Consider the following 25221-nt stretch of genomic DNA (forward strand, 5'->3'; position numbering starts at 1 on the left):
TCCTAACTGAATACCCTTGATTTCTTTCTCTTGCCTGATTGCCCTAGACAGAACTTTTTTGTTTTTTTTTTTGAGACGGAGTCTCGCTCGTTCACCAGGCTGGAGGACAGTGGCACAATCTCGGCTCACTGCAGACTCCGCCTCCTGGGTTCAAGTGATTCTCCTGCCTCAGCCTACCACAGGACCTTCTTAAACCTCAGCAGTTGGTAAGTCAGGCCCGGGCATTCAGAGCTTCCCATAGCGTTATTTTTTTTTTTTTTTAATTTGTTTGTTTATTTTAAAATTATCAGGAAGTTAACTTGTCTGAACTCAAACTGCGAACTCCATCTCCCCTGTGGTGGGCAGGGGCTGCAATCTCAGTTCCATTTTTTAGCCTTAGCTGAGTGGCTTAGCATCTGCCCCGCATATGGGTGGCTCAGGGGCAACCAGAGATCAGGTGGGAGTTTATGCACAGAATATGGGGCTTCCCTCTGGCTCTCTCCTTTCCTCTCTTTTTGTTGTTGTGAAATAGTTGGTAGTATGATTCTTAAAGCCAGCAAGCTTGCAGATTTCTACTAGAATTTTTACCCTCTGGTGCAGAATGGGACTTGTTCTCAGGATAGAAGCAGTGAAAGAAGGAGAAATGACCTAATGCTTCCAAATGTCAACTCTTCTTCAGTATTCGTCTACCTTTGGTCATGCTTCACCAATTTCAGAGAGTTTTCTGGGGTTTTTATTTTTTATTTTTAAGTTCAGGGTTATAGTCGTCTTTTGGGGGGGAGGGCTGCTCTGGTAGAAGCTGATCAGAGCTAATTTTTGGTAACCGTTATATTTTGGCAACTTTTATTCTCCAGACACTTTTTCCACCCTACTTTTAAATATGAATGAACATCCAAGAATCAGCAGAAGTTTGAGGAAAGCATCCAACATAAAAGATGGAGAAACAAAACAAAACAAAAACCATGGGGAAAGTTTGGGGAGAGGTGTTCTCAGAGGAAACAGAGATACTGTCAAGAGCAGAACAAAACGCAAAAATAAACCCTCCACAATAATATTCTCAGACAGACAAAAACATTTCACCTGCAAAACAAAAGCAGCCTACCATTTTCAAAAAAGCAATGAGAGAAAAACAAAATTCTAGAAATTTAAAAAACAGGATTACAGAAATATTTAATAGTGAAAGAAATCTCCTATGAAGCAAAACAGACCAAAAACAACCCAGATGTGGACAAAAAAGAAAGAACAGATTTAAAAAATTAGAGAAACAATCTCAGGGCCAACAGAAAAGAAGAATAGAGAAAATGGAAGGGAGAGTATTTTCAAAGAAATAACACAAGAAAATGAACTGAACTGTCCCTGAACTGAGGGGCATGAATATCTAGAATCTAGATCAGGGGTTAACAAACCGTGGTCCATGGGCCAAATTCAGCCAGCTGTCTGTTTTGTAAATACAGTTTTATTCGAACACAATCATGCTCATTTGTTTATATATGGTTCATGACCGCTTTGCCACAACAGTAGAGTTGAGAAGTTAAGATGGGGCCATATGGTCCACAAAGCTGAAAATGTTTACTGTCTTACCCTTTACAGGAAAAGTTGGCTAACTCTTGGTCTGAATTGAAATATTCCTCCATCGACCAATATCATGAATAAAAAAGGAACCAGACCAAGGACATTACTGTGTTTTCAGGACATCAGAGAGAAAGAGAAAATCCTGAGATTCCGCAGAGAAACAAAGGTCATTTTACAAAGGATCTGAAATGGGAATGGGATTGAACTTCTCAAAAGCAGCAGTGGAGAGTACAAGAAAGTAGAGTGTTGCCCTCAATATACTGCAGGGAAAACAACTTTCAATCTGGAATTTAATCCAGTGTAAGGATAGAATTGAGTGTTTTTAGACAGCCATGTCTGAAAAATTGTACTTTTTGTCTTCTGCAGGGGAGATGATTCAATGCAATAAGGAAATAAACCAAGATATGAGAGAGATAGAGAAGTGTGGGCAGGACAGTGACAGGAGATCCTAAAAAGACAGCTGGGCTCCAGGCCCAGAAAGCAACTGGTCCAGGCCGGAGTAGAGCTGAGGGGACCAAGGCTGGGGTCTCCAGGAAAAAAAAAAAGAAAGGAACCAATGATTTTTCTATGTGCTGGACCCAGTGGAGCAGAGCACTGACCACTGAGTGTTTGGGAACACTTGGTGCTGGTTATTCAGTAAACTAAGAAAATCACACACACACAAAAAAAATGCAGTTATTTCAGGAAAAACAAAAAAGTTGTATGAGAAAGAAAATGTAATTACAGCACTGACTCAAGAGTGGGTAATATTTACATAATCGCCAGGTGGCTTCAGGGTCCCCCTCTTGCTGGGTAGCCCTGGAACACCTCCTTTCCCTTTGTTCCTCCAGCGTTCCAGCGTTAGGGGAGGCAGGAGCTGAACCTACTGATTTCTGTTTGCTTTTTCAGCAATTCTAACACTTTCTGACTAATACCCCATATTAAATCTCCCTCTATTGAGTTATGTGGCATCAGTATATATATGGAGTCTGACTGCTCAGTCAATTAATAATTCTAAAATCAGTAGATCAAGAAATAGCAGTGTAAGCATCATGTTAGAAATATGGGAGTAAATACCAGGGGTAAAAAAGAAGGAAGGAGTTGAAGTTATTTGCCTCTGAGGGGAAGAACTTGGGGATACAGATGGGGGAGAGAGATATATATTAGGGGAATATTGTTTTTGTTATAAATCTTTTATAATATTATTTGGCTTTAAACTAGGTGCATATATTGCTTTGAAAAAAATAAATACAAGAAAATTCACTGACTTATTTGTCAACCTCAGAATGAGTCTGGTCACTGGGTTGCACATTACCACAGATCGGGAATACCAGCAAGTTAAAAATTCCAGTGAGGCTGGGCGCAGTGGCTCACCCCTGTAATCCCAGCACTTTGGGAGGCAGAGGCGGGCGGATCACGAGGTCAAGACCATTCTGGCCAACATGGTGAAACCCTGTCTCTACTGAAAATACAAAATTAGCTGGGCGTGGTGGCACGTGCCTGTAATCCCAGCTACTTGGGAGGCTGAGGCAGGAGAATCACTTGAACCAGGGAGTCAGAGAGGTTGTAGTGAGCCGAGACTGAGCCACTGCACTCCAACCTGGTGACAGAGAGAGACTCAAAGAAAGAAAAAAAATTCCAGTGAGCATGGGGACCTCCTCTAGGCTGATAATAGGTTACAGAGGAGGAGACCTAGATTGCTCATCTGATTTCACTTGGAAATACTGCTTTTATGGAGTTTTTTGCTTGGATCTCACACACACACAAATACCATATTTCATTTTCCTAGCACATAGCAAAGAGCATAGTGCACAGAAGTTTCTTAGTTCTGATAGGTGGACAAGATAGGCGGGGGAGGGAGTATTCCACTTTCTTCTACCTTAAGCTTGAAAGGCAAGAATTCTGTGGTGGCTCCTGGCTGGGCCCTCTGGCCATTAGTACAGGCAAACACCACCACAAGCAAGCCTCAGCCCAGGAGTAGGATTGTCATGCTTGACTCTTTCCTGCTGAAACCACCTTTGCAAAAATTATAGCACTGAGAAAAGTATGACAGTGAAAGAGACCTGACCTAACTAACTCCATCTTGCCTTTAACCTGCAAACCACACTTGTTCATTCCTGGTAACCATAAGAAGAATTTCGTTTATAGTTTAACTTAGAAACAGAGATGATAACAGCCTTTTCCCAAAACAAACCCCTTCATTGCCCAGGGACCATATCATCTTATAAAACTACCAAGTAGGTACAAGAATAGAAACTGTGGTTTAGGAGTCATACAACTGGAAGGCACAACATTTCTACCCCCCCAGTTGCTCCTATGGATAATATCACTATTATAAAACCTAAGATTGGTGTTCAAGATATTTTTCAGACTCTGCATTCTGATGAATCAGCTGGCATCACCTAGACCAGTAAACTGGCTCATCTGATCTCAGGGCTCCCACCCAACAACTGACTCAAAGCAAGAGGACAGCTCTGACTCCCTATGACTTCATCCCTGACTGAGCCAATCAGCATTTCCCATTCCCTAGCCCCCTGCATGCCATGCCATCTTTAAAGAACCCTAGCCTCCAAATTTTCAGGAAGGCTGATTTGAGTAATCAAAAAACTGCAGCTTCCATTAAGCCAGCTGTATGTGTATTAAACTCTTTCTCTATGCAATTACCTTGTTTTTGATACATTGGCTCTATCTGGGCAGTGGGGAAGATGAATCTGTCGGGTGTACACTGTGCCCCATTGCAGAATGGGCCATGATAACATTGAAGCATATGGACCCTCCTAGTCACACTTACAAAGATAAATGGGTAAAATTAAAGCAACACTACTTCAAAGTTGAGATACTTCCATTAGAGGTATTTCCCTCTCAGCTTCCCTCATGCAACCTGAATCTTGTACCATCTCTCGAAGTCCTGCTTTTACCACCACAGGACTGGCATAATCTTCTACAATTGTAATCTTCCCAAATACTCCTTTAAACTTCTCTCTTCTTCCCCTCCCTTCTTTTTCTTTTTCCTGTAGCTCCAGACCCTTGGTTCTCTCCTATCTCCTAATTTTGAAACAGGTTCCAGGGACTTTCCCAAATAGAGACCACCCTAATAGTTCTGATCTAGCCAAACTTTAGTAAAACTCCAAGTGAAGACACCATGAGAGTTAACCCCATACCTTTGTTTCTCATGTAGGGGATGCAGTGAAAACGTCAGGGCTTCAGAGCTAAACATACATAACAGGTGCACCATTGATAATTCCCAGTGGTATCTCTTCCCCACAGCAGTGCTTCTCAGCCCTGCACAAGTCTTGGAGTTTGCTCTGGAAAGGGAAGGAAACTATCGATTCTATGAAATTTTAAGTATTATACTTACAGAGATACTTGAAGGGAAGTAAAGCAAAGGTTCTTAGATTTTGAGTTTTGCTTGAGAGCTGGCAAGGGCTCCTATGAAGCTCTTAAAGAAAACCTACACCTCCACAGCTTCTGCTGGTTCTTGGTATAACTAAGAGGTCAGAGGAGATAAAGAAGAAGGGCCTGGTAATTTTCTTTAAGCAACAGGTTAATGGCTTTTGGTTCTGAAAGACAAGGATTTGATATTGTTTGAAAGAGCAATTATGACAAAGGGGCCTACTGCTCTGCTTGAACAGAAGTGAGTTCCGTCTTCTTATGACTCTCAGTCCCACACCAATCAGTCAGTGTGAGAGCCAAGGCTAGGAGAGTGCAGATCTCTAGGGAGTGAGGAGATGTGAGGACCAGCCCCAAGCACCTGATGGGATATCAGAACTCAGGAGAGAACTGATCCAAAGTGGAATTTTCTGCGGCAGAAATGGTCTAGAGGCTCAATTTACAAGGGGAATGTTGTCCTGAACAGTGCTAGAATTCTCTTCTGCTTCACACATGATATGGTTTGAATTTCTGTCCCTGCCCAAATCTCATGATGAATTATAATCCCCAGTGTTGGAGGAGGGGCTTGGTGGGAGGTAATGGAATCATGGGGATGGATTTTTCCCTCGCTGTTCTTGTGATAGTGAGTTCTCACAAGATCTGGTTGTTTAAAAGTGTGTAGCACCCCCCCACCCCACCTGCTCTCTCTTCCTCCTTTTCCAGCCGTGTAAGGATGTGCCAGCTTCCCCTTCCCCTTCCACCATAATCATAAGTTTCCTGAGGCCTCCTCAGCCATGCTTCCTGTACAGCCTGTGGAACTGTGAGTCAATTGAACCTCTTTTCTTTTAATAAACTACCCAGTCACAGGTAGTTCTTTATAGCAGTGTAAGAACAAGCTAATACAACACAGAAGACAAAATGTCAGTTTCACATACTAGCCATATGTTAGAGGAACTAGAAGAGAAAGAGGTCAGTGTCCCTGCTTGGTGAACAAGACTCATGAGAGGAAAAGTGGCTGGAGTGGTAACCACTTGCGGGAGCTCAGAGTGAGTAAGTGACAACCACCCTGAAAATGGAAGCATCCTTCTTCCCCAAAGTGCTCATAAATATTGGGGAGGGAGCTGAATATCCTGCTATTTGTTCTCTCATTTATTCAACAAGTATTTAATGTCCAGCCTTCTATATGCTGGACATTGTCTAGGTCCTGGAGACACAAGAGTAAATAAGACAAAGTCTTTGCCTTTATTTTGTTTCTCTCAAATGACTATAGCTTCTTACTAGCCAGAACCTCTTTAAAAGGTTTTCTTTCATCTAGTTAATCCCATGAGTTAAGTTCATGACACCAGCCCTCAAGGGTGAGGCCAGAGAAGCCAGATACATTTCTGTTGACTTCATCAATAAAATCAATTTATTGGGTCATACATGCCAGGCATCCTGTCAAGCTCCTTATGTATCTAATTTATTGTGACAATGTAGGGGAAGAAAAATATTTTTTCTTCACCCCTCATAAGTTCTTAGTTGGAACAAATCCTTATAACAAAAGACAGATTAACAAGAGAAAAATAAACAGAAGTTTATTAACTTGTATTTTTCATACTGTTGTGGCTCAGAAAATGATACCCCAAAGTATGCTATTTTGACACCTTTTTTTTAAATAGGAGAAAAGGCATACAAAATATTGTTATAACATGAGTAACATTGGGGGATCACAAGAGGATAATTATTCAATAATCCAGTGCAGTATAGAAGCTTATATACCTGTTTTCATATGGGGGGAAGAGATGGGGAGTGTAGACAATTCTTCTGAGTGGCAGTAAATCATTAGGGAGAATGAATGGATCAAGTAAAATAGGTAGAGTTCCCTTATCCCCCTTGCAGGGTGCCTGATGGGAGTGACTCAAACCCGTAGAGGGACCATGCAGATGGACAGGTCAGGGGAAGAATTTTTGGGCTCCAACCCCATGGCAGCCTCTAGGATTGAGTGTTTACAGCTCCCGAAGCCCCAGTGGGTAGGTGTTACAGTGCGCTCTTTTAGTTTTGCCATCTGTAGGTGGCTTGTATATTAATCAGCTCAATTAGACCCTTTGCCTTGTCACAAGGACAGAGGGCTTTCTGTATCCCAAGTTCTTGCCCTAGTGTACTGGAAAAATCAGATCACATGTGGGCTTAGAGAATGAGTGCAAGGTTTTGTTGAGTTGGAGAAGTAGCTCTGGATAAACAGAAGAGGGGTGGAGTGGGAAGGTGGTCTTCCCCTGGAGTCAGGTCACCCAGCAGCTGGGCTCTCCTCCTACTGTCCCCGACAGACTGAATTCCATGTCATCCCACCTCGATGGCCTGCTGGCACCTGCTGTTGTCTGTCAGTGGGCTCTTCTGCTCCTCTGCTCCTCTCAACGTCCATACACTTGTGTGTGTGCCTGCTAGGGTCTTGGGGGTTTTATGGGCACAGGATGGGGCGGGGGCATGGTGGGGCACAGTGGTCTTGGAAAATGCAACATTTGGGCATGAAAACAGGACTGCTTGTCCTCACTTAGGTCCGTGGGCACAGACCCAAGGGTGGAGCCCTCGTCAGGAACCCTGGCCTTCTCCACCCAGCACTTCCCTGCCCATCTCCCATATCACAAGGCGCTAGAAGGCAAATACTACAGGAAGGTGAGAGGAGGGAAGGTGAGAGTCAGGGTTGCGCAGGAACAAAGGTTGTCTTATTACGAATATGCTGAGCACTTTGAACTAAGGAGGCAGCCATGGAGCCAAGGTTCTCTAACCTTCTCCAGTGCCCTTGTCTCTTGCCCCTCTGCCCCTTCAAAGACAGAGGAAGGGGCTTTCCCTGAAGCTCCCTTACTTGATTAAGAGGAGTTCTTCCAGAAAGAATGCAGTTGTCTTTAGATTGCCCAGGGAGGTTTAAAAAAGAAAAAAGAAAATAAAATGCAATTGTCTTGGGTCCCTCCCTATAATCTTATAAAATAGAAGAGTAATTCCTAGGAAGAAAAACCAGAGTTGACACCACACTCAGAGCCCAGATAAACTTTGTCCCAGGCTATTATCTATTCTTCACGCCCATTCATCTCCCCTAAAAATAATTTCTTCTGCCTCTAAAATTGCCTACATGCCCCCCACTTCCTTCTCCCCTCTGAAGAGGGCATTTAAGCTTCAACCATCTGCCCCTTATTTGAGTTTCATATTTTGTGTAACTCCTGTGCATATTCAAGTGATAAATTTGTCTGTATTTTATGCTGTTAACCTGTCTATTGTGTTGTTTTATAGACTCAAATTCTCTAAACTTCAGAGCATGAAAGGAAATTTCCGTTTACCCCTACAACATACACAAGGGGGGCACCCAGGTAATGGTAGCTCTCAAAGAGGTGGCTTTTAATTCCAGTTTATAAAACATCTTCAACAAAGAACAGTAAATTTTTAGAGAAGTGACAAGACAAAGGAAAAGAACTTTGAGTATCTAGGGGCAACGACTTGTGAGAAGGCAAATAAATGGCAGAGAGCCTAGTAAAGCTTGTTGATGTAAATTCCTCTGGTACATCTCCAGGCTGATAAGAGTCTAAAGTTGTCTTCTGTGGCTGAACTTTGTTTTCCTGGTAGAAAGGGGGTCAGTGATAGAGACAGGAGGCAGCCAATGGTTCCCTGATGAAAGCCTGCCTTCAAGCCTAACGAAAAACCAGACTGCCAGTCCCTGATGAAGCCCACCCTTTCCCAACTAATTTTTTCTGAATAATGCCCACCTGTGCACTGGGAGGATGGGGTGGGACCTCAGGAAGTTTGTGCCATTTGCAGAGGGGAGGAGACTGGCCTCTCCTGTTCCTGTGTGATTACCTGGGATTCAATCTGTGAGATGAGGGCCTGTTAAGAAGAACCCCTCTGGCTTTGCTGAGTTTTTCCCTTTTTGCCCAATAAATTCTGTTCTCCTCACCATTCAAAGTGTCTGTGAGCCTAATCTTTCCTGGTCATGTGACAAGAACCCAGTTTTTTCTACAACATCAGGATACCTCTTGTCTTTATAAATGTATGTTCTGCTTTTATGCAAATAGAGGATGGGCAAAAAGCTTTCCTGCATCTGCTTCCTAAGTGCCTTCAGCTCAATTATCCTGCATATTTTGGGGTGTCATCTTCTGACATCCCACAATAACATCATGTTTTATCTGATTCCAAAGCCCTGGCCTGGTCAATTTTACAATCACTCAAATACGAGCATCTTAAAAGTCTAATTTACTTTCCAGTTCAAGTACTTCTGGCCAGTAAAGATTTACTTTAGAATATACATGTACACATCTTTGGAAAAAAGACAGTTTTTAAGCATTCTTTCTCCCTGGGGAGTTTTTTTTTTTTTTTTTTTTTGGTACTCATGGCTCAAATATCGTGTTAAAATATTATCTTTCAAATATTAAGATATATTCATTCAAACTCTGATTTCTTACTTATCCAAGTCTCTAGAAAGTGCTTTCTGAACTGGCACCAATCTTTAACGTGTTAATACACAAGAAAGAACATCTTCAAATACAGACAATTGAATTCAGTTCCCCCCAGAGCCTCCTGAAGGTCAGGTGGGGTTGGGGGTGAGGTAGAATATGACATAATCTAAGTCTCATGCAAAATATGCCTGTGCTTATTAGGATATAATTTAGGTTATCTCCTGGGATTATTGCAGAGAAATCCCTGCAAGAAAGAAAAATGCTAATTCTTATCCCAATTACCAGTGTGTTCTTTAATTTAAATAGAATGCCCTCAGTGTGTTGGATGCTTTATGAGATCCATCACAAAGACATGCTCCAGTCCTCAAGGAACTTCCATCAAGAAAAGATATGACAAATTCTGGGGTTATCTAGGGTCAGACAAATAATACAAGGGAGAAGAGGAAGGGCACTTGAACCATTTTTCCTATGGCAGAGACCAAAGAGATTGGACCCTGATTAACCTGTCTTCCCTTTTATGGTATCTCTTGCTGTGGGTAGAGAAATAGAATGTTTGGAACAGAAGTTAATACTTCCTTTCTTTTAGTGTACACAAGCTCACCCCAAAAATCAAAACTTCAGTGCCTACAAGATAAAGTAAAGGCCACACAGGCTCAAGATTTTATTATGGCCAATTTTCTCTGCTACCAAATGTCCCAGAAATTTGTAAGGAAAGTTAACTCCTTTTAAGTCACTGTCCCTGCTCATTCTCTGCTATGGGGAATAATGAATAGGGGGATAGTGAAACTGAGGCCTAACATGATTAAGGCTGCCACATTTAATATGCTTTGCTTGCTTTTAATCACGTACTTCTAAAAGTGATCTCCTCACTGCTAAGCAAGGAGATAGAATAAAATCTTTCTCTTTTGTACAATCTGTTGTCACAGTGATGGGCTTGCTGCATGTGGGCAGAACAAACTGATATTGGTTTGATATCAATAGTAATGTGTGGGAAGTATGGATGATACTGGTTTGTTTACAGTTGGGTAAAATGAGTTATTTCTCCTGCTGTGTTTTTCAGCAATGGTGGTGGTAATGGTCACACCAGCTCTTGCCTAGGTTCTAGTGACAGGGTTCAGGACACACTCCTACAAAATATGGCACTTTGCAATATTGAGTATTTTAAGCTGAAGGAATTTGAGAAAAGGTAGATGAGGGAGGACTCTCCAACTCCCCTGAGAAAGGTTGTGAGAGTTGCTAGAGGAATTGGCAAAGATGGAGAGATGCTAAGAAGAATCTGAACAGAAAGGACTTAAGTTTTCTCCCAATTTATTATCCTTGGCTCATAGCCCTTTGTCCTATCACATTTCCTATAACTTCCCACTCTTCATTGAACATAGTATAAAAACACTCAGGTTTAACCATTTCTTCTGGTCCTCACTTCCTTATGAAGTCTCCTTGTCACATAAAACTTATATTAAATAAACTTGTATGCTTTTCTCTGTTAATCTGTCTTTGTTTAGAGGGCCCCAGTGAAGAACCTAGAAAAGAAAAAATATTTTCCTTTCCTACAGTTTCTGGTAATGATGAAGGGAAAATAAGAGACTGGGACATCCATTCACCTTAGAAATTGCAGTTCAGATCAGGGATAACTGACAAAACTGTGGCAGAAGGTAAGAATTCTTACCACATCAGCTTCACTTCCCAGATCTATGAGGAAGGTAAAGAGAAGAAAATAAAAATTTCTCCTTGTCTTTGGCCAAGCATGGTGGCTCATGCCTGTAATCCCAGCACTCTGGGAGGCCAAAGTGAGAGGATCCCTTGAGCTCAGGTGTTCAAAATCAACCTGGGTAATATAGTGAGACGCCATCTCTACAAAAAAAAAAGCCAAGTATGGTGCCACACCTGTAGTCCCAGCTACTCAGGCAGCTAAGTGCCACTGTGGGCAACAGAGCAAGACCGTCTCAAAAAACAAAGGAACAAAAAAATTTATCCAGGTCCATTTCTTTTCAAATTCAGATTAGCAGGACAAAACCATTTGTAAAAATTAGTTCCTTGGATTGGTTAGTGAAGGAAGTATTTATTTTTCACCTTTATGTCAGTTTGCTTGGATATAGTCGTGCTAGGTATAGGCAGCAATTAAAGTGATCTTATTAAGCCTGCAAATAACAGAAAACCCTTGCCAAAGGATATGCCTTCTTAAAAGGGATAAAATTTTGATTTTCATACACACAGAATGAGCACATGCCAAATATTTTATTGAGCTCATTAATTCAAGAGGGAACTAGTAAGATATTATAATCAATTTAAAGGAACACCTAAAGAATAGAGACGTATGTAAGCAATTAGAAATACAAAAATGAGGCTGGTCACAGTGGCGCATTCCTGTAATCCCAGCACTTTGGGAGGCCAAGATGGGCAGATTGCTTGAGGCCAGGAGTTCGAGACCAGCCTGGCCAACAAGGCAAAACCTGGTCTCTACTAAAAATAAAAAAATTAGCTGGGCATGGTGGTGCATGCCTGTAGTTTCTTCTACTCAGGAGGCTGAGGCACAAGAATCGCTTGGACCCAGGAGGTGGAAGCTGCAGTGAGCCGAGATCCTGCTACTGCACTCCAGCCTGGGTGACAGAGCTAGACTCTATCTCAAAATAATAAATAAATAAGTAAATAAACTAAAATGAATTTACTTAGTAGAACAAAACTATGGGAGATTAGTCACTTTTGCCAGACAAAATTCGTTTGCACATTTATGGACAGGAGTTATTTGCATTCCTGGCAGCTACATACAATATACAGAGTTGTAAAATAGTTCAACAACACGGAAAGGTGCAGAGACCCCACAGAATCAGATAATCTGGAAGAGTGCACTAAACAGTACCTAGTTTTCCTTTGACGGTCATTTGTCTATTTTAAAGTCTTTCAGAATTTTTCGCTTTGTCCTTCAGTGGCTTAAACCAGTAAGTTTATTTATCTCATGTACCAAATAGTCTGGAGATAAGCAATATGACATTGTGATTTTTATTAAGATATGCATGTTTGATCTTCCTCATTTCCTGGCACATAGCTCCTAGAACCCTTGGAATCTCCAAAATGATGTGTCTTTTTGTATGCTAATGAGTTGACTGATGACTAGAGGACTCTTGGATGGTGGCTGGTTGCCAGGGGAACCCAATGTGTGATTGGAGGGTTGAGACTTACAGCCCTCCCCAACCTCCAGGGAGGGGAGAGGGGCTAAAGGTTGAGTTATCAACAAATGATCAATGATTTAATAAATCATGCCTACATATTGAAGCCTCCATTAAAAACAAAAGGGATAGGTAGGGAGAGCTTTTGACTGAACACATGGAGATGCCTGGAGCGTAATGTGCATGGGAGGGCATGGAGGCTCAGCCCTACTTCCCATCTGCCTTGCCCTGTGCATCTCTTCCATCTGGCTGTTTATCTGTATCCTTTATAACATCCTTTATAATAAATGGGTAAATGTAAGTAAAGTATTTCCCCAAGTTCTGCAAGCTGTTCTAGCAAATTAAGTGAACTTGACAAGAGGGTTGTGGGAACCCTGATTTACAACCAATTGGTGAGAAGCACAGATCACAACTGGGACTTATGGTAGGCATCTAAAGTGGGGGGCAGTCTTGTGGGAGTGAGCTCTTAACATGTGAGACCTGACACTATCTCCAGCAGACAGTGTCAAAAGTGAATTGAACTAGAGGATGCCCAGCTGGTGTCTGCTGGAGAATCTGGTGTCAAAAGTGTTGTGTTGAGTGACTATAAGGGGAATAGAGTAGGAAGAGCAGTTTGGTTTTCCTATATCTCAACACCAGTCCAAAGCTGGTACAGTGGCCTAGGTGCATTAGATCCTGTCTCCTTCTATCTCCTGCTTTTCATCTGTTAGGACTCAGAACATGATATCCCAAAATATGGTGCTTTGGTACATGCCGAGTGCTTTGAATAAAGGAGATGGAAAGGCCTCAGAAATAAGCCTTAGTACCAAGGTCTTTCTCTGACCTTTTCCTGCTCCCTCCTTTTCTTTCCATGAGGGGCTGTCTCTGAAGTTCTTTTCTCTGATTGAGAGAAATTCTTCCAAAAGGAATGCAATTATCTTGAACCCCTTCCCTAGAAATCTCATCAAACAACCAGGGAAGATTAATCACCAGAGAAGAGATTAAAAGTTATCAGCATGCCTAGACAGGCTATTGTCTATTCTTCTGGAGGCTGCTCCACAACAACTTTTATTACTGGAGACATTTTCATCTGCCTTATAAGACAATCTTTGTTCACCATGCAGTTCCTCCCCTTTCCCTCCCCTAATTTGTCACCACCTCCCGTGAAAGCCTCAAGCCTTTATTCCTTTATGCTATTTAAGCTTCAGCCATCTGGCCCTTCTTTGAATATTATATTTTGTGTGGCTCCTGTGCACAGGTGCACATTAATAAATATGTATGCCTTTTCTCCTGTTTATTGTCAGTTTATTTCAGCAAACTCAATTAATTGAACCTTCAGAGGGAAAATTTAAACTTCCCTACACATCCTTAGTGTCATGGGCACAACTGCTGGGGCCAGTGTCACTTGGTAAAGGAATTTACCAAGACATTTGTGGGGAAAGAAAGGAAGATTTATTAGAGGGAGAGTTTGTTGCAAGGAAGTAACAGGCAGCATGGTAGAGAAGGTGCTGTCTGCAGAGAGGCAGGGGCTGGAGGGAAGTTTTATGTAAGGTTGTACTGGAGATGTCACATGTGGAATGAGGTATTTGGGAACCGGATGTTGTGCCAGCAGGTTGTCTGATAAACTGTCTCTCAGAACAATTGTTCTCCCCAACCTGGGACCCCTTCCTTCTTGATGCTTACTTATCTTTTCAGGACTCCACATTCTCCCATGACAGAACAACAATGACAGATCTTTGGCATTGGAGTGAAGGTCTTATCTTCCAACTATTTCCCGCTGGTCTGGGGAATAGAGTTGCCCATACCTGTGATTGTTGTTCTGTCAGGATACCCTGTTGGCTCTTGTCCCAGATTGTGGGACTTAGGATATTGAATTTTGCTGGAGGAAGTAACTCATTAGAGAGGGGGAGCATGTCAAGGCAAAACTGGTGTCCAGCTGAATCCAGTGGAGATTTGTAAAGGTAGCAAGCATCATTAGGGAGAGACTGATACCCTGTTCACAGCATTAACTGATATCCTGTTGTAACAAGCATCATTAGGGAGAGGCTGATATCCTGTTTGCAGCATTATTTGAAGGTGAAACTGCTGAATTCTGGAAGATAAAATTTTGTTTTGTTTTTTAAGCCAGTTATTGAAAAGGTAAAAAACAAAACAAAACAGAACTTTTTGCAGTATGACTGTTTTTCCTTATTGGAAGCCCATTTAGATAACCTGGAAGTTAAACTTGAAAAAATGTGCTTGAATTTAATCTGACACAGGAACAGTGTGTTTAAGGTTGTGAGTATAACAGGGGAATATATGACTCTTAGAAACAGCATGAGAAGTTTCTGGATTACATTGAAAATTTAGACATAGTAAGGAACGTTAAGAGCACAGAATTAAGTTTTACTGGAGGAAATCTTTACTTCTCTAGACATTCAAGATAAAACATTTTAGCAGTAAGTCATAACAACAGTTAGAACTGGAGGAAAAAAGTTACAGGAGCTGACAAAAATGCTGAAAGAGAGAATTATTTTAGGCCTTTTCAAGGGGAGAAAAAAGCTGAAAGCAATGAGAGACACAGCAAAAGGTGAATTTCTGAGATATGATTCTGAGAAATTTTTAAGATGTTATAAAATAAAAAGTAATTTTTTTTTAGTTTCGTTAAGACCAACTCAATACCTTAAGAAAACCTTGTTTTAACATAGGGGACCAATCTTTAAAGACCATTATAAATAATTCCCTTTTAATTATAACCAGTTTAATCACATACAAAATTCCTTTCATAAATTCCCCTTCATGAACTTTTCATGACTTACACAGACCGTCTATGACATGTCTGGACTTTCTGACTTGTCCTAAACATCTCTGTTTTTAAACAACCAGTCATTTTACTTTAGGACAAGATTTACCATACAAGATTCTTTCTCATATAAAATCTTTCTTCTTCATAACTTTCCTTACCAAAAATACCTCTTTAGACAAAAGTCATTTTTCTTATGTTAGGAAGTTATGGTTTGTATTATATGTTGCTGTGCAAGTCCTGTAAAGGAGGAGCAGATAAGAAAGTTGTCTACATACTTCAGAAGTTATTCCTCCTCAAGAGATTGTTCAGTTAGACTTCTTGCTAGGGCTTGTCTGAATAAGTGTGGGCTCTTTTTTAAACCCCTGCTGTAGGACTATCTAGGTTGAAGATGATGCAGGATTTTTCTTGGCCCCTTTGCCAAACTCCCAGCAGGGGCTCCTTGTCTACTTAGCTCACCACGCTTAACCCCTTGTGAGAGGGAGCACGTGAGCAAGTGAGTGCAGGATCCATCTGGTCACTCCACCAAAACAGGAGCAAGTTCTGTGCAGGGCCCACAACCAGGGCCCATAGCCCTGGCAAGGGTGCCCATGACCCTAAAACCTCAGAGGTGGTGTTAGTGTGCTAATTAGCTCTTTTAGTTCTGCTATCCACAGCCTGATGGATGGCAGTGTGTTAGCAGCTCAGTCATTCCCTGGCCCCATTGCACAGGGCAGCTGTCTTCTGCTGGTGAAGGCAAAGGGCCAACATGACAGCCTTTCTGTGTACCTGTACTCAGTGGGTCCTGAGCTCTTGTCCGGCATCCAAGAAGAATGAAATCATGCTTGATGATTGAAGGATGGTGAGGGTGGAGAATTTTACTGAGCAATGAAAACAGTTCTCAGCAGAGAGGGGAGCTGGAAGGGCAAGTCATCTTTCCTCAAAGTCAGAAGATCTCTTCCCCAAAGTCAGGCTGTCTCCCCACCAAAGTCAGGCCATCTCCTCCCCAAAGTTAGGCCATCTCTTCCCCAAAGTCAGGCCATTTCCCTCTACAAACTGAGTCTGGGGTGGGGGCAGGGAAGGCTATAGGTAGTATTGGAAAAGACAACATTTGGCTACTTTGCCTGGAAGGGAGGGAGGTTCTCTCCTATCCTTTCTGGTCAAAAGTTCCCAATACCTATGTGTAGCACAACTGGAACATATGTTTTGAGACTTTGAGTGCACAGAAGTCAAGAATTGATGTTTGGGAACCTCCGCCTAGGTTTCAAAGGATTTATGGAAATGCCTAGATGTCCAGGAGGAAGTTTGTTGCAGGGGTGGGGCCCTCATGGAGAACCTCTGCTAGGGCAGTGTGGAAGGGAAATACGGGGTCAGAACCTCCACACAGAGTTCCCATTGGTGTGCTGCCTAGTTGAGCTATGAAAAGAGGCCCATCATCCTCCAAACCCCAGAACAGTAAATCCACCAATAGCTTACACCATGTGCTTGGAAAAGCTGCAGATGCTCAACACCAGCCTGTGAAAGCAGCCAGGAGGAAGGCTGTATCCTGCAAAGCCACAGAGGCAGAGTTGCCCAAGATCATGGGAACCCACCTCTTGCATCAGCGTAACCTGGATGTAAGACATGGAGTCAAAGGAGATCATTTTGGAGCTTTAAAATTTAACTGCCCTGCTGGATTTCAGACTCACATGGGCCCTGTAACCCCTTCGTTTTGGCCAGTTTCTCCCATTTTAAGCAGTTATATTTACATAATGCCTATACATCCATTGTATCTAGGAAGTAACAACTTGCATTAATTTTACAGGCTCATAGGTGGAAGGGACTTGCCTTGTCTCAAATGAAATATTGAACTGTAAACTTTTAAGTTAATGCTAAAATAGGTTAAGACTTTGGGGGGCTGTTAGGAAGGCATAATTGGTTTTAAAATGTGAGGACATAAAATTTAGGAGGGGCCAGAGGTGGAATGATATGGTTTGGTTGTGTTCCCACCCAAATCTCATCTTAAATTCCCATGTGTTGTGGGAAGGACCCAGTGGGAGGTAATTAAATCATGGAGGCAAGTCTTTCCCATGCTGTTCTTGTGATAGTAAATAAGTCTCACAAAATCTAATGGTTTTAAAAAGAGGTGTTCCCCTGCACAAGCTCTCTCTTTACCTGCTGCCATCCATGTAAAACATAACTTGCTCCTCCTTGCTTTCCACCATAATTGTAAGGTTTCCCTAGCTATGTGAAATTGTAAGTTCATTAAACCTCCTTTTTTTTTGTAAATTACCCAGTCTCTGGTATGCCTTTATTAGCAGCATAAAAACAAACTAGTACAGAACCTAGTAGGGCAGCAGTGGTCAGATGTTTTTCTACTGGGACCTTCTGGTCCACTGGGAGGTGGCCCCAGCTGGGGACCTTCAGTTGTCTCTGGGCTTGGATGCTGTCTACTGAGAGGTTGGGTTGTAGGAGAGGAAAGGGAGAGAGTAGGGGAGCAGTACCCAGGCAGTTCCCATGCATTCCACAAGCAGCGGCTGAGCACTCCCCATATGGGCCACCAAAATGTCACAGGTGCAACTGTTGGGGCTGGTGTCATGGGCAGTAAAGTAATTTACCAAGACAATTGTGGGAAAAGAAAGGCAGATTTATTAGAGAGAAAGTATGTTGCAAGGAAGCAATGGGCAATACAGCAGAGAAGGGGCTGTCTGCATAGAGGCAGAGGCTGGAGGGAAGTTTTCTAAGGTTATGCTGGGGAGGCTACATGCAGGATGAGGTATTTGGGAACAGGATTTTGTGCCAGGGAGTTGTTTGTGATTGGTCTCTCAGAACAATTGTTCTTTCCCACCTGGAACCCATTCCTCATTGTTGCTTAATTGTCAGGACTCAGCACTTAGTTTTATCCTCGTGGTTGCAAGATAGCAGCTTTGCCTCCAGGAAGGTCTTTCTGAATTCTAGGCAAGAAGAAGGGGGAAGTGCCCTTGCTCTTCTCCTTCTGAGATTTTCTCTTTATATTTGGAAAGGGAAAAACTCCACAGGGATCATATGGCTACCCACAGCTGCAAGGGAGACAGGGAAGGTGAGTGTTCTGGCTGTTTGCCCTCTACAGCAGAGGAGAACAAGGGAAAAGGGGGCACTCAGTGGTTTTCAGACAGCTGGCCTTTATCTACCATAGTATACTTAATCCCTTATTAATATTTTAGATGGGATCCTAAAAAGAATTTCTCCACTTACGACTATAGATAAACTTTTATTTAAGATTTTAAAGACACTTATATTGGGTATATATGTAGGTAATTATATAGTGTAATGGTCAGACTACAAAATGGTGAGCTTAAATATAAAAACCCAAACTGCTACTGGGAAGGTTATGAACTAAAATTCCAAGTTTAGTAAAGTCTTAGGCATGCAGAGCTATCTGGAAAGAAAGGTCCAAGGAGTTGAATTGATGTGTGGAAGGAATTGTTTTTCTTTTTTTAATTATTTTTATTTTTTATTTTTTAGGAGTGAAAATTGAATCTAAAAATCTGACAGCTAGAGGCTTTTGTGAATGTAGGTGGAATTTGTAGGAATGAAATATTTGAAGTGTTGTGTTTGATCCAGGAGGGTTATTCTTTTGTGCTTTTTCTCTTGGATTTTCTATTCTTTTTGATAGGAAAATAGGCCCAGATGTGTGAGCCACATGTTCCTAGGTAGTGCTCAGGAAGGCTTACCTGCCATCTGGAGTAGTTTACCTTCCACTTTGGGAACAGAAGGACTCAATCCCATTTACATGTATCACTGCAGCATTCTATATCCAAATTTCTATTCTGTAGTCTCTGTCTCTGCTTTCCGTGAGTAAGTGGTACAGATAGTTAGCTTCTCCTTGAGAACCGGTTTCAGTAAAGGTTAGCCTGCTGTCCCAAGAAAATGTCTCAAATGACATTTGACATTATAGCTATGACTTACTTCATGTTGTTATTTTAGGTGTCTACGACCAGTTCCGCATATCTTATACCAATCCATCCCTCCTTACTCAGATGAGTGGTAAGAGTTTTCTAGCTATGGAAAGCTCAATGTGTGACTCCTTTCTGTCTGAAGGCTAGACCATCTTCCCTGGCTGGTGTTACCCATGATGTTACTGATGGTCTTGTGAAGGCCAAGGCCCTTGGCCCGCTGAAGGTTCACTGAAAAATTACTGACATGAGGCAAATTGATCAATAGGAGAAAAGCCATATAAATGTATTTAACGTGTAGGCATGGGAGCCCTCACAATGAAGATCCAACCCCCGCAACATGGTTCAGAAACTTATATGCTATTCTGGCAAAACAGTTTATGGGAGAGGGGAGAAGAGGAATTCTATTGAGGGGATTACTGCAGAGAATGAATGGACAGAGAACAGAGATTAATTTCTAAATAGTGAAACTGTCTTTGCAAAAATTATTATTATTTTAACCTAAATAGACAGTGAGAGATAAAAAATTGTATCAGTGAGAAAATTATAACAGTGAAAGAGATCTGAGCGAACCCATCCCCCGATCTTGCCTTTCCCTTAAGTATTACTGGATTATTAGGCAGAGCTAACTTTGGAAGACATATGGATTATAATTTAAATAACAGGCCTCACCCTAAACTCAACTGCTTTTGTAAAGTTAATGGGAGCCCCTGAGATTGGGGTGAGGAGGGGAGCCTGAGTCCTGCTAAGGCTCAGACATAAGCAATTGTCAGTCCTTATCCTGGAGGTTATAAGATATGCAACTTTCTCAATTACCCCTGCACATAACATCACTATTGTAGCACCTAAGATTGGCCTGTTGAGATATCTTTTCAGGGTTTTTGCATGTCTGACACCCATGGCTCCGCCTGCATTCATCTGGATCCGACAACCCAATTCCTGTGGCCCCACCCAGAAGTGATTCAGCTTGCAGGAGCACGGCTTCAACTTCCGGTGATTTTGTCTCTGCCCCAACCAATCAATAGCAAGCATAGCCACCCCCACCCCTTTCCCAAACTGCCTTTGAGAAACCCATAACCTATGAACTTCAGACAAGAATGATTTGAGTACTAACTCCATCTCCCACGTGGCATGGCTAGACTTCTGTCTATTAAACTCTTTCTCTACTATAATGCTGTGGTCTATACTTGTGCAGCAGGCAGGAAAAACCCCTCCAGTGGTTACAATAGTTCTGTTGACAGTGAAAGTTTCTGTTCAGGTGTGGTTACATGCTTGGTCTTACAGGAAGAGGAAGAAAAAATCAATTGTTCTTGGTGGGCCTGGATCTTAGGCAGATAGAGGATCTTCAACTTTTTTGGGAAAGATAGTGGTGGAGTCAGTGGGGAGATCAGACAGAACTTGAGCTTTCTTAAGTTCAGCATGTCAAAATGCCATATTTTGGGGTATGAGTTCCTGAGCCCCAAACAGTCTCTTCTGTGGAACAGCTTTCATCTTTCACAGCACCTTTGTCCTTGATGTTCTCCCTGCTATGTGAGCCTCACTGGCTCCCAGTTCTAGTTTTCAGCTCTCTTATTCCCCCTGTTTCTCTATGTCCATTTTCCTCCTCTCCTTTCTCTATAGGGAAGGGAAAAAATAATCCTTTGCTTCTGCCCTTCCAGCTTCTTGGCTGGGTCTCTGTAATGAAAGACAGATTAACAAGAGAAAAATGAACAGAAGTTTACAGTATATTTAACACATACAAGGGAGAAACTCAGGATGAGTAATCCAAAGGGGTGGTCAAAACTTCAGTTTAAATTTCAACCAAAGAAAATGAGCTTTTGGGCTTCTGGCTCAGGGAGGCAAGTTTTGGGAAAGTAACCAGGAAAAGTATGGTAAACAAGGGTAAGATTTGTAGTACAGACTTAAGCAGAGTCCTTTAATAAGAGTATTCTGGTACAGAGAGGGAGATACCCTTACAGATGGAGATTTCCTTTATAGATGTAAATTTCACTTACAAAAGAGAAACTTATGCTCTTATCTTTGCTGTTTCTCAAAATAATCAGCTCAAAATAATCTTGATGTCAAAGAGGCATATTTTAGGGTGGCATATTCTGGTCTCCTACATTCCTGTGCCTTTTCCTGTCTTAGTATCAATATCTCAGTTTTGTTTGCTTTCTCTTTAAAGCCCCTCTTCTTGCTCTCACAGCGAGAGGGTTTCTATTTCCTCTCAGAATGCAATCAGAAGAATGACCTCCTCAGGAAACAGACTCTCCATTTCTGGGAATTCTTGCTTTTTAGAAGCAAAACCGGGTAACTTTCTTTGCTTCAAAACATCTGTAGCCACAGCCGGTTGCAGAGGCCTGTAGGGATCCAAACCTCTGAAGTTCAAAGGCTGTCTGCTGATTAGCACCCTGAAGAGACCAGGGAAAATATGCCTTGGGGCTTTTAATCTTCCACATGGGAGCCACGATACAAATTCTCTATTTACATTCTGATGAATAATGAGGAGCTGGAGAACAACTGGCTGTCTAGGAAATGTCAGTACCAATGTAAAAAGGGTAAAGAGAAGGAGCTGGCTGGAGATGCCACTGAGTTCCCCAACAACCACAGCTAAAGTGAACGGTTATGGCCAAGGGGTTCCTCCAAGGCTTCCATGAGCAAACTGGGAGTAAATGAGTGTTCAGTGAGAATAGGAGATCCAGACCATTCTCTATCTTAATGTGAATTGTGGAAAGGGCCATGAACCCAAAATGAAGAGATTTAGTTCTAGTCTTGACTTTTCCTCTGATTACATGTGTAGGTCTTACTTTCTATTACTTCTCTGGGCTTTACTTTTTAAAATTATTAAATCTACAGTCTCCAGCTAGAAACACGTGATTGTGATACCCTAGAGGTTTCTATTCTCAGTGAACTATACTAGCAGAGCCCGCAGAAGAGCAAGGATGTTCTTTGAAGACTGGTTCCCATAAGGAATGTTTAATATGACAGGAATTGGAAATTCAGTGCCAACATTACATGAAGGAGTAGCAGTGCTTTGTAGTTGGTCTCAAAAAAGGTTTTTATTATTATGTCAGACTAGAATATCCCATATTGGTTCTTATGCATTCTTAGAGTGATGGATTCAAAGAAACTTAAACACCTTAAAAAAATAAACTTCAAAAGATATAAGATGGCATAGGGGCTTTATCTCCCATCTTTTATCCCTTGTCCCCCAAAAATTAAAAAGCAAGAGCTCAACTCTCAGATAGCAGACACATGCTGAAACAAAGATCTTAGACTATCAAGAATAGAAACTGTAGGGGCAAAGGAAGCTTTGCTTCTACTCTCTGAAAGTTTGATAATTTGAGTCTTTGGAATAAACTGGACAGTAGACAGATTAACAGGAGAAAAGGCACACAAATTTATTATGTGCATTTGCACAGGAATCCCACAGTATAGGAGACTCGAAGAAGGACCAGATAGTCAAAACTTAAATGCATTTTGAGCTATGCAAATAAATAGGAGATAGGGGTATCTTTAAGGTAGGTAGCAATAGGTCTGGGATGTTAAGAGGAGGAAATGTGTGATGAACAAAGGCTGATGTTTTACGCAGATAAAGTCTCTCAGGTAGAAGTCCTCAGAAGAATAGGTAGTATCAACCTTTAGTCTATTTTCTTGTGAATTAGCCTTCTTTGTTTGATGAGAGTATAGGGAGGGTGCTGAGCACAATTGCATTCCTTCTGGAGGAACTTCCCCTAAACAGGTAAAGGAACTTGAGAGAAAGACCCTCCCTGCATTTGCTGCTCAGTTTGAAGTCCAAAGCTGCATATTTTTAGATATCATTTTCTGAGCCCCAACAATACTGCTACGCTTCAGGCCTGTTGAGGAAAAGATCAGTGAACAAAAAGGCCAGTGAACCAAAAGAGAGAGAGAGACCCTGACATTATGATTGTGGGCTTGTTGGAGCAGGGAAGAGATTAAAAATATGGCTTTAAACTGCAAGGTAAATAGAGTTATCCCTCTTTGACCCAAGCAGTGTTTCAGTTCCTGATAACACTAACAATAATAATTAAAATTATTCACAAAGATTTATTGAATGCAGATGGCTAACTATAGTGTTTAAGTGCTTTCTTCATTTGACCTTCACAACTGCCCTATCACATAGGTTGTATTATCATAAACAAAGAAACCGAGGCTCAGAGAAGTTATTTGCTCAAGTTCTCAAAGTGAATGAGTCAGGTTGTCAGGATTTGCATCCATATCTGTAGGTGGATGTGGAGGCTAAGGCAACTCTATCTTGGATGATAATCCACCGTATTACCTTCTAATTAACCCCTGTTCCTGAGAGGCCTTTAAGATCTCCAGTTTATCTATTGTTCCTTGTGTAAAAGCAAGTACTTACTGTAAATCCTGCCCTTAAGTCAAACAGTCTTGATGCTATTGTAGTTCAGTTGTCCTAGATATCCCTCCTGAATCACCTCTCCCCGTATATAAGCCTGGGTCTGGAGGGTAATAATGTGGGAATTCACCATCTTGTCTCACCACCTAGCAAGACACAGACATGGATTCTCTTCATAAGTCCCTATTAAATGTGGTATATGTGTGTGTGTGTGTTTGTGTGTGTGTGTGTGTGTGTTTAAACTGGCTATGTCAGTCTCTTCCTTTAAATGCTCAGCTTCCTTGGACTTTGGGATAGGTTTGCATAGACCTGCCCATTGCAGAACAGTGAGATTTGTAGCAATGGAGTGATTGAAGTGTTCTGTCAGATCCAAGGAGGTTATTCTTTTGTGCCTTATCTGACTCCAAAGGTTGTACTTTCAACTTCTTTGCTCTAGTGTCTCTACTTCTTATCAGGAGGCTATGGTCTCACTCTGCACAGCTGTTACCATTACTATTATAGGAGACCAGAATATGCCACCCCAATATGTGTCACTTTGGCATGAGAATTATTTTGAGCTGAAGGCAATTGAGCAGAAATAAATACAAGGAAAGCTCTCTGCCCTTCCCCGTTGCTTCTGAGTAGGACATAAATTTACAGTGGCAAAGGTGACCCCACTCCCTCTCTATGAGGGAAGACAAAAGTTGATCACTAAAGACAACTTTTGATCCTGATCAGCTTGGAGGCTGCACCAGATGAATCTAAACAACTCCCAATTGTCTGCCTCCCTCAATTGGTTATCCATGGAGATTCAACGTTATTTTTCCTTTGTCCTGTCACTTCTCTAAAAATTTACTTTTATTGTTGTTGTTGTTGAAAATGCTACATAATCTGGATTTCTAAGCCACTTCTTTGAGAAGTACTCATTCCCTGTAAATCTTCCACGTATACATGAGGTATACATGTTAATAAACTTACAGTTGTTTTTCTCTTGTTAATCTCTCTTTTGTTACAGGAGTCCATCCCAGCTAAGAACTATGAAGGGAAGAGGGAAAATTATTTTTCCTTCCCTAAACTATTATAACATCTAATGCATCCCTTTTCAAAGGCTTCTGGAACCCTGGGGTTATATAGAAATGTACTAAGGTTCTGTGAGGGTCACTTTTCCAGTGGCCTCTAGGTGCCTTTGTGAATCACTGCCTATCCCCAAGCTTCATTTTGGCTTTGTGAATAATTTATTTTTTCCCCTTGAGTTCAAGTAGTTTTTTTCTTTCCTTCTTTAAATTACATCCCCATCTTTATTTCTAATGCAATTAGAGACTGTTCCAGAAAGTTAAATCTGCAAGTGTTTCTGGCTAAAGCCAAAAATTCATTATATTTGTCTAATTGTAACCCAAATAGAAAACAACATAAGGAAAAAAGTCCCATTCAACCTACATCTCTAATCCTATTGCCCTATTTTTCTCATGCAACACTGTGTGGTTATACAATGTTCCCTTAGGAGAGGCTGGAGAGGGCAGAAGGAAGGGTCTAGTATAACTGCTGGGATGGGACGTGGGCATTCTTAGATCCTTGGTTATGTCTCCATCAAAAGATTGTTTCAAATTCTTAGAAGTTGGGGGTTTCAAACAGTGTCCCTATGGTTTTCTCCATTCTGAATGAAAAATTTTTAGCAACAAAGGAAGAAGAAACATGCTCCTCTCACATTTATTCTCACTTATGTTTTGAATTTGAATGTGCAAATAGATGT

This window comes from Piliocolobus tephrosceles, chromosome 6 (assembly GCF_002776525.5).
Source record: "Piliocolobus tephrosceles isolate RC106 chromosome 6, ASM277652v3, whole genome shotgun sequence".
In the NCBI taxonomy this organism is placed as follows: Eukaryota; Metazoa; Chordata; class Mammalia; order Primates; family Cercopithecidae; genus Piliocolobus; species Piliocolobus tephrosceles.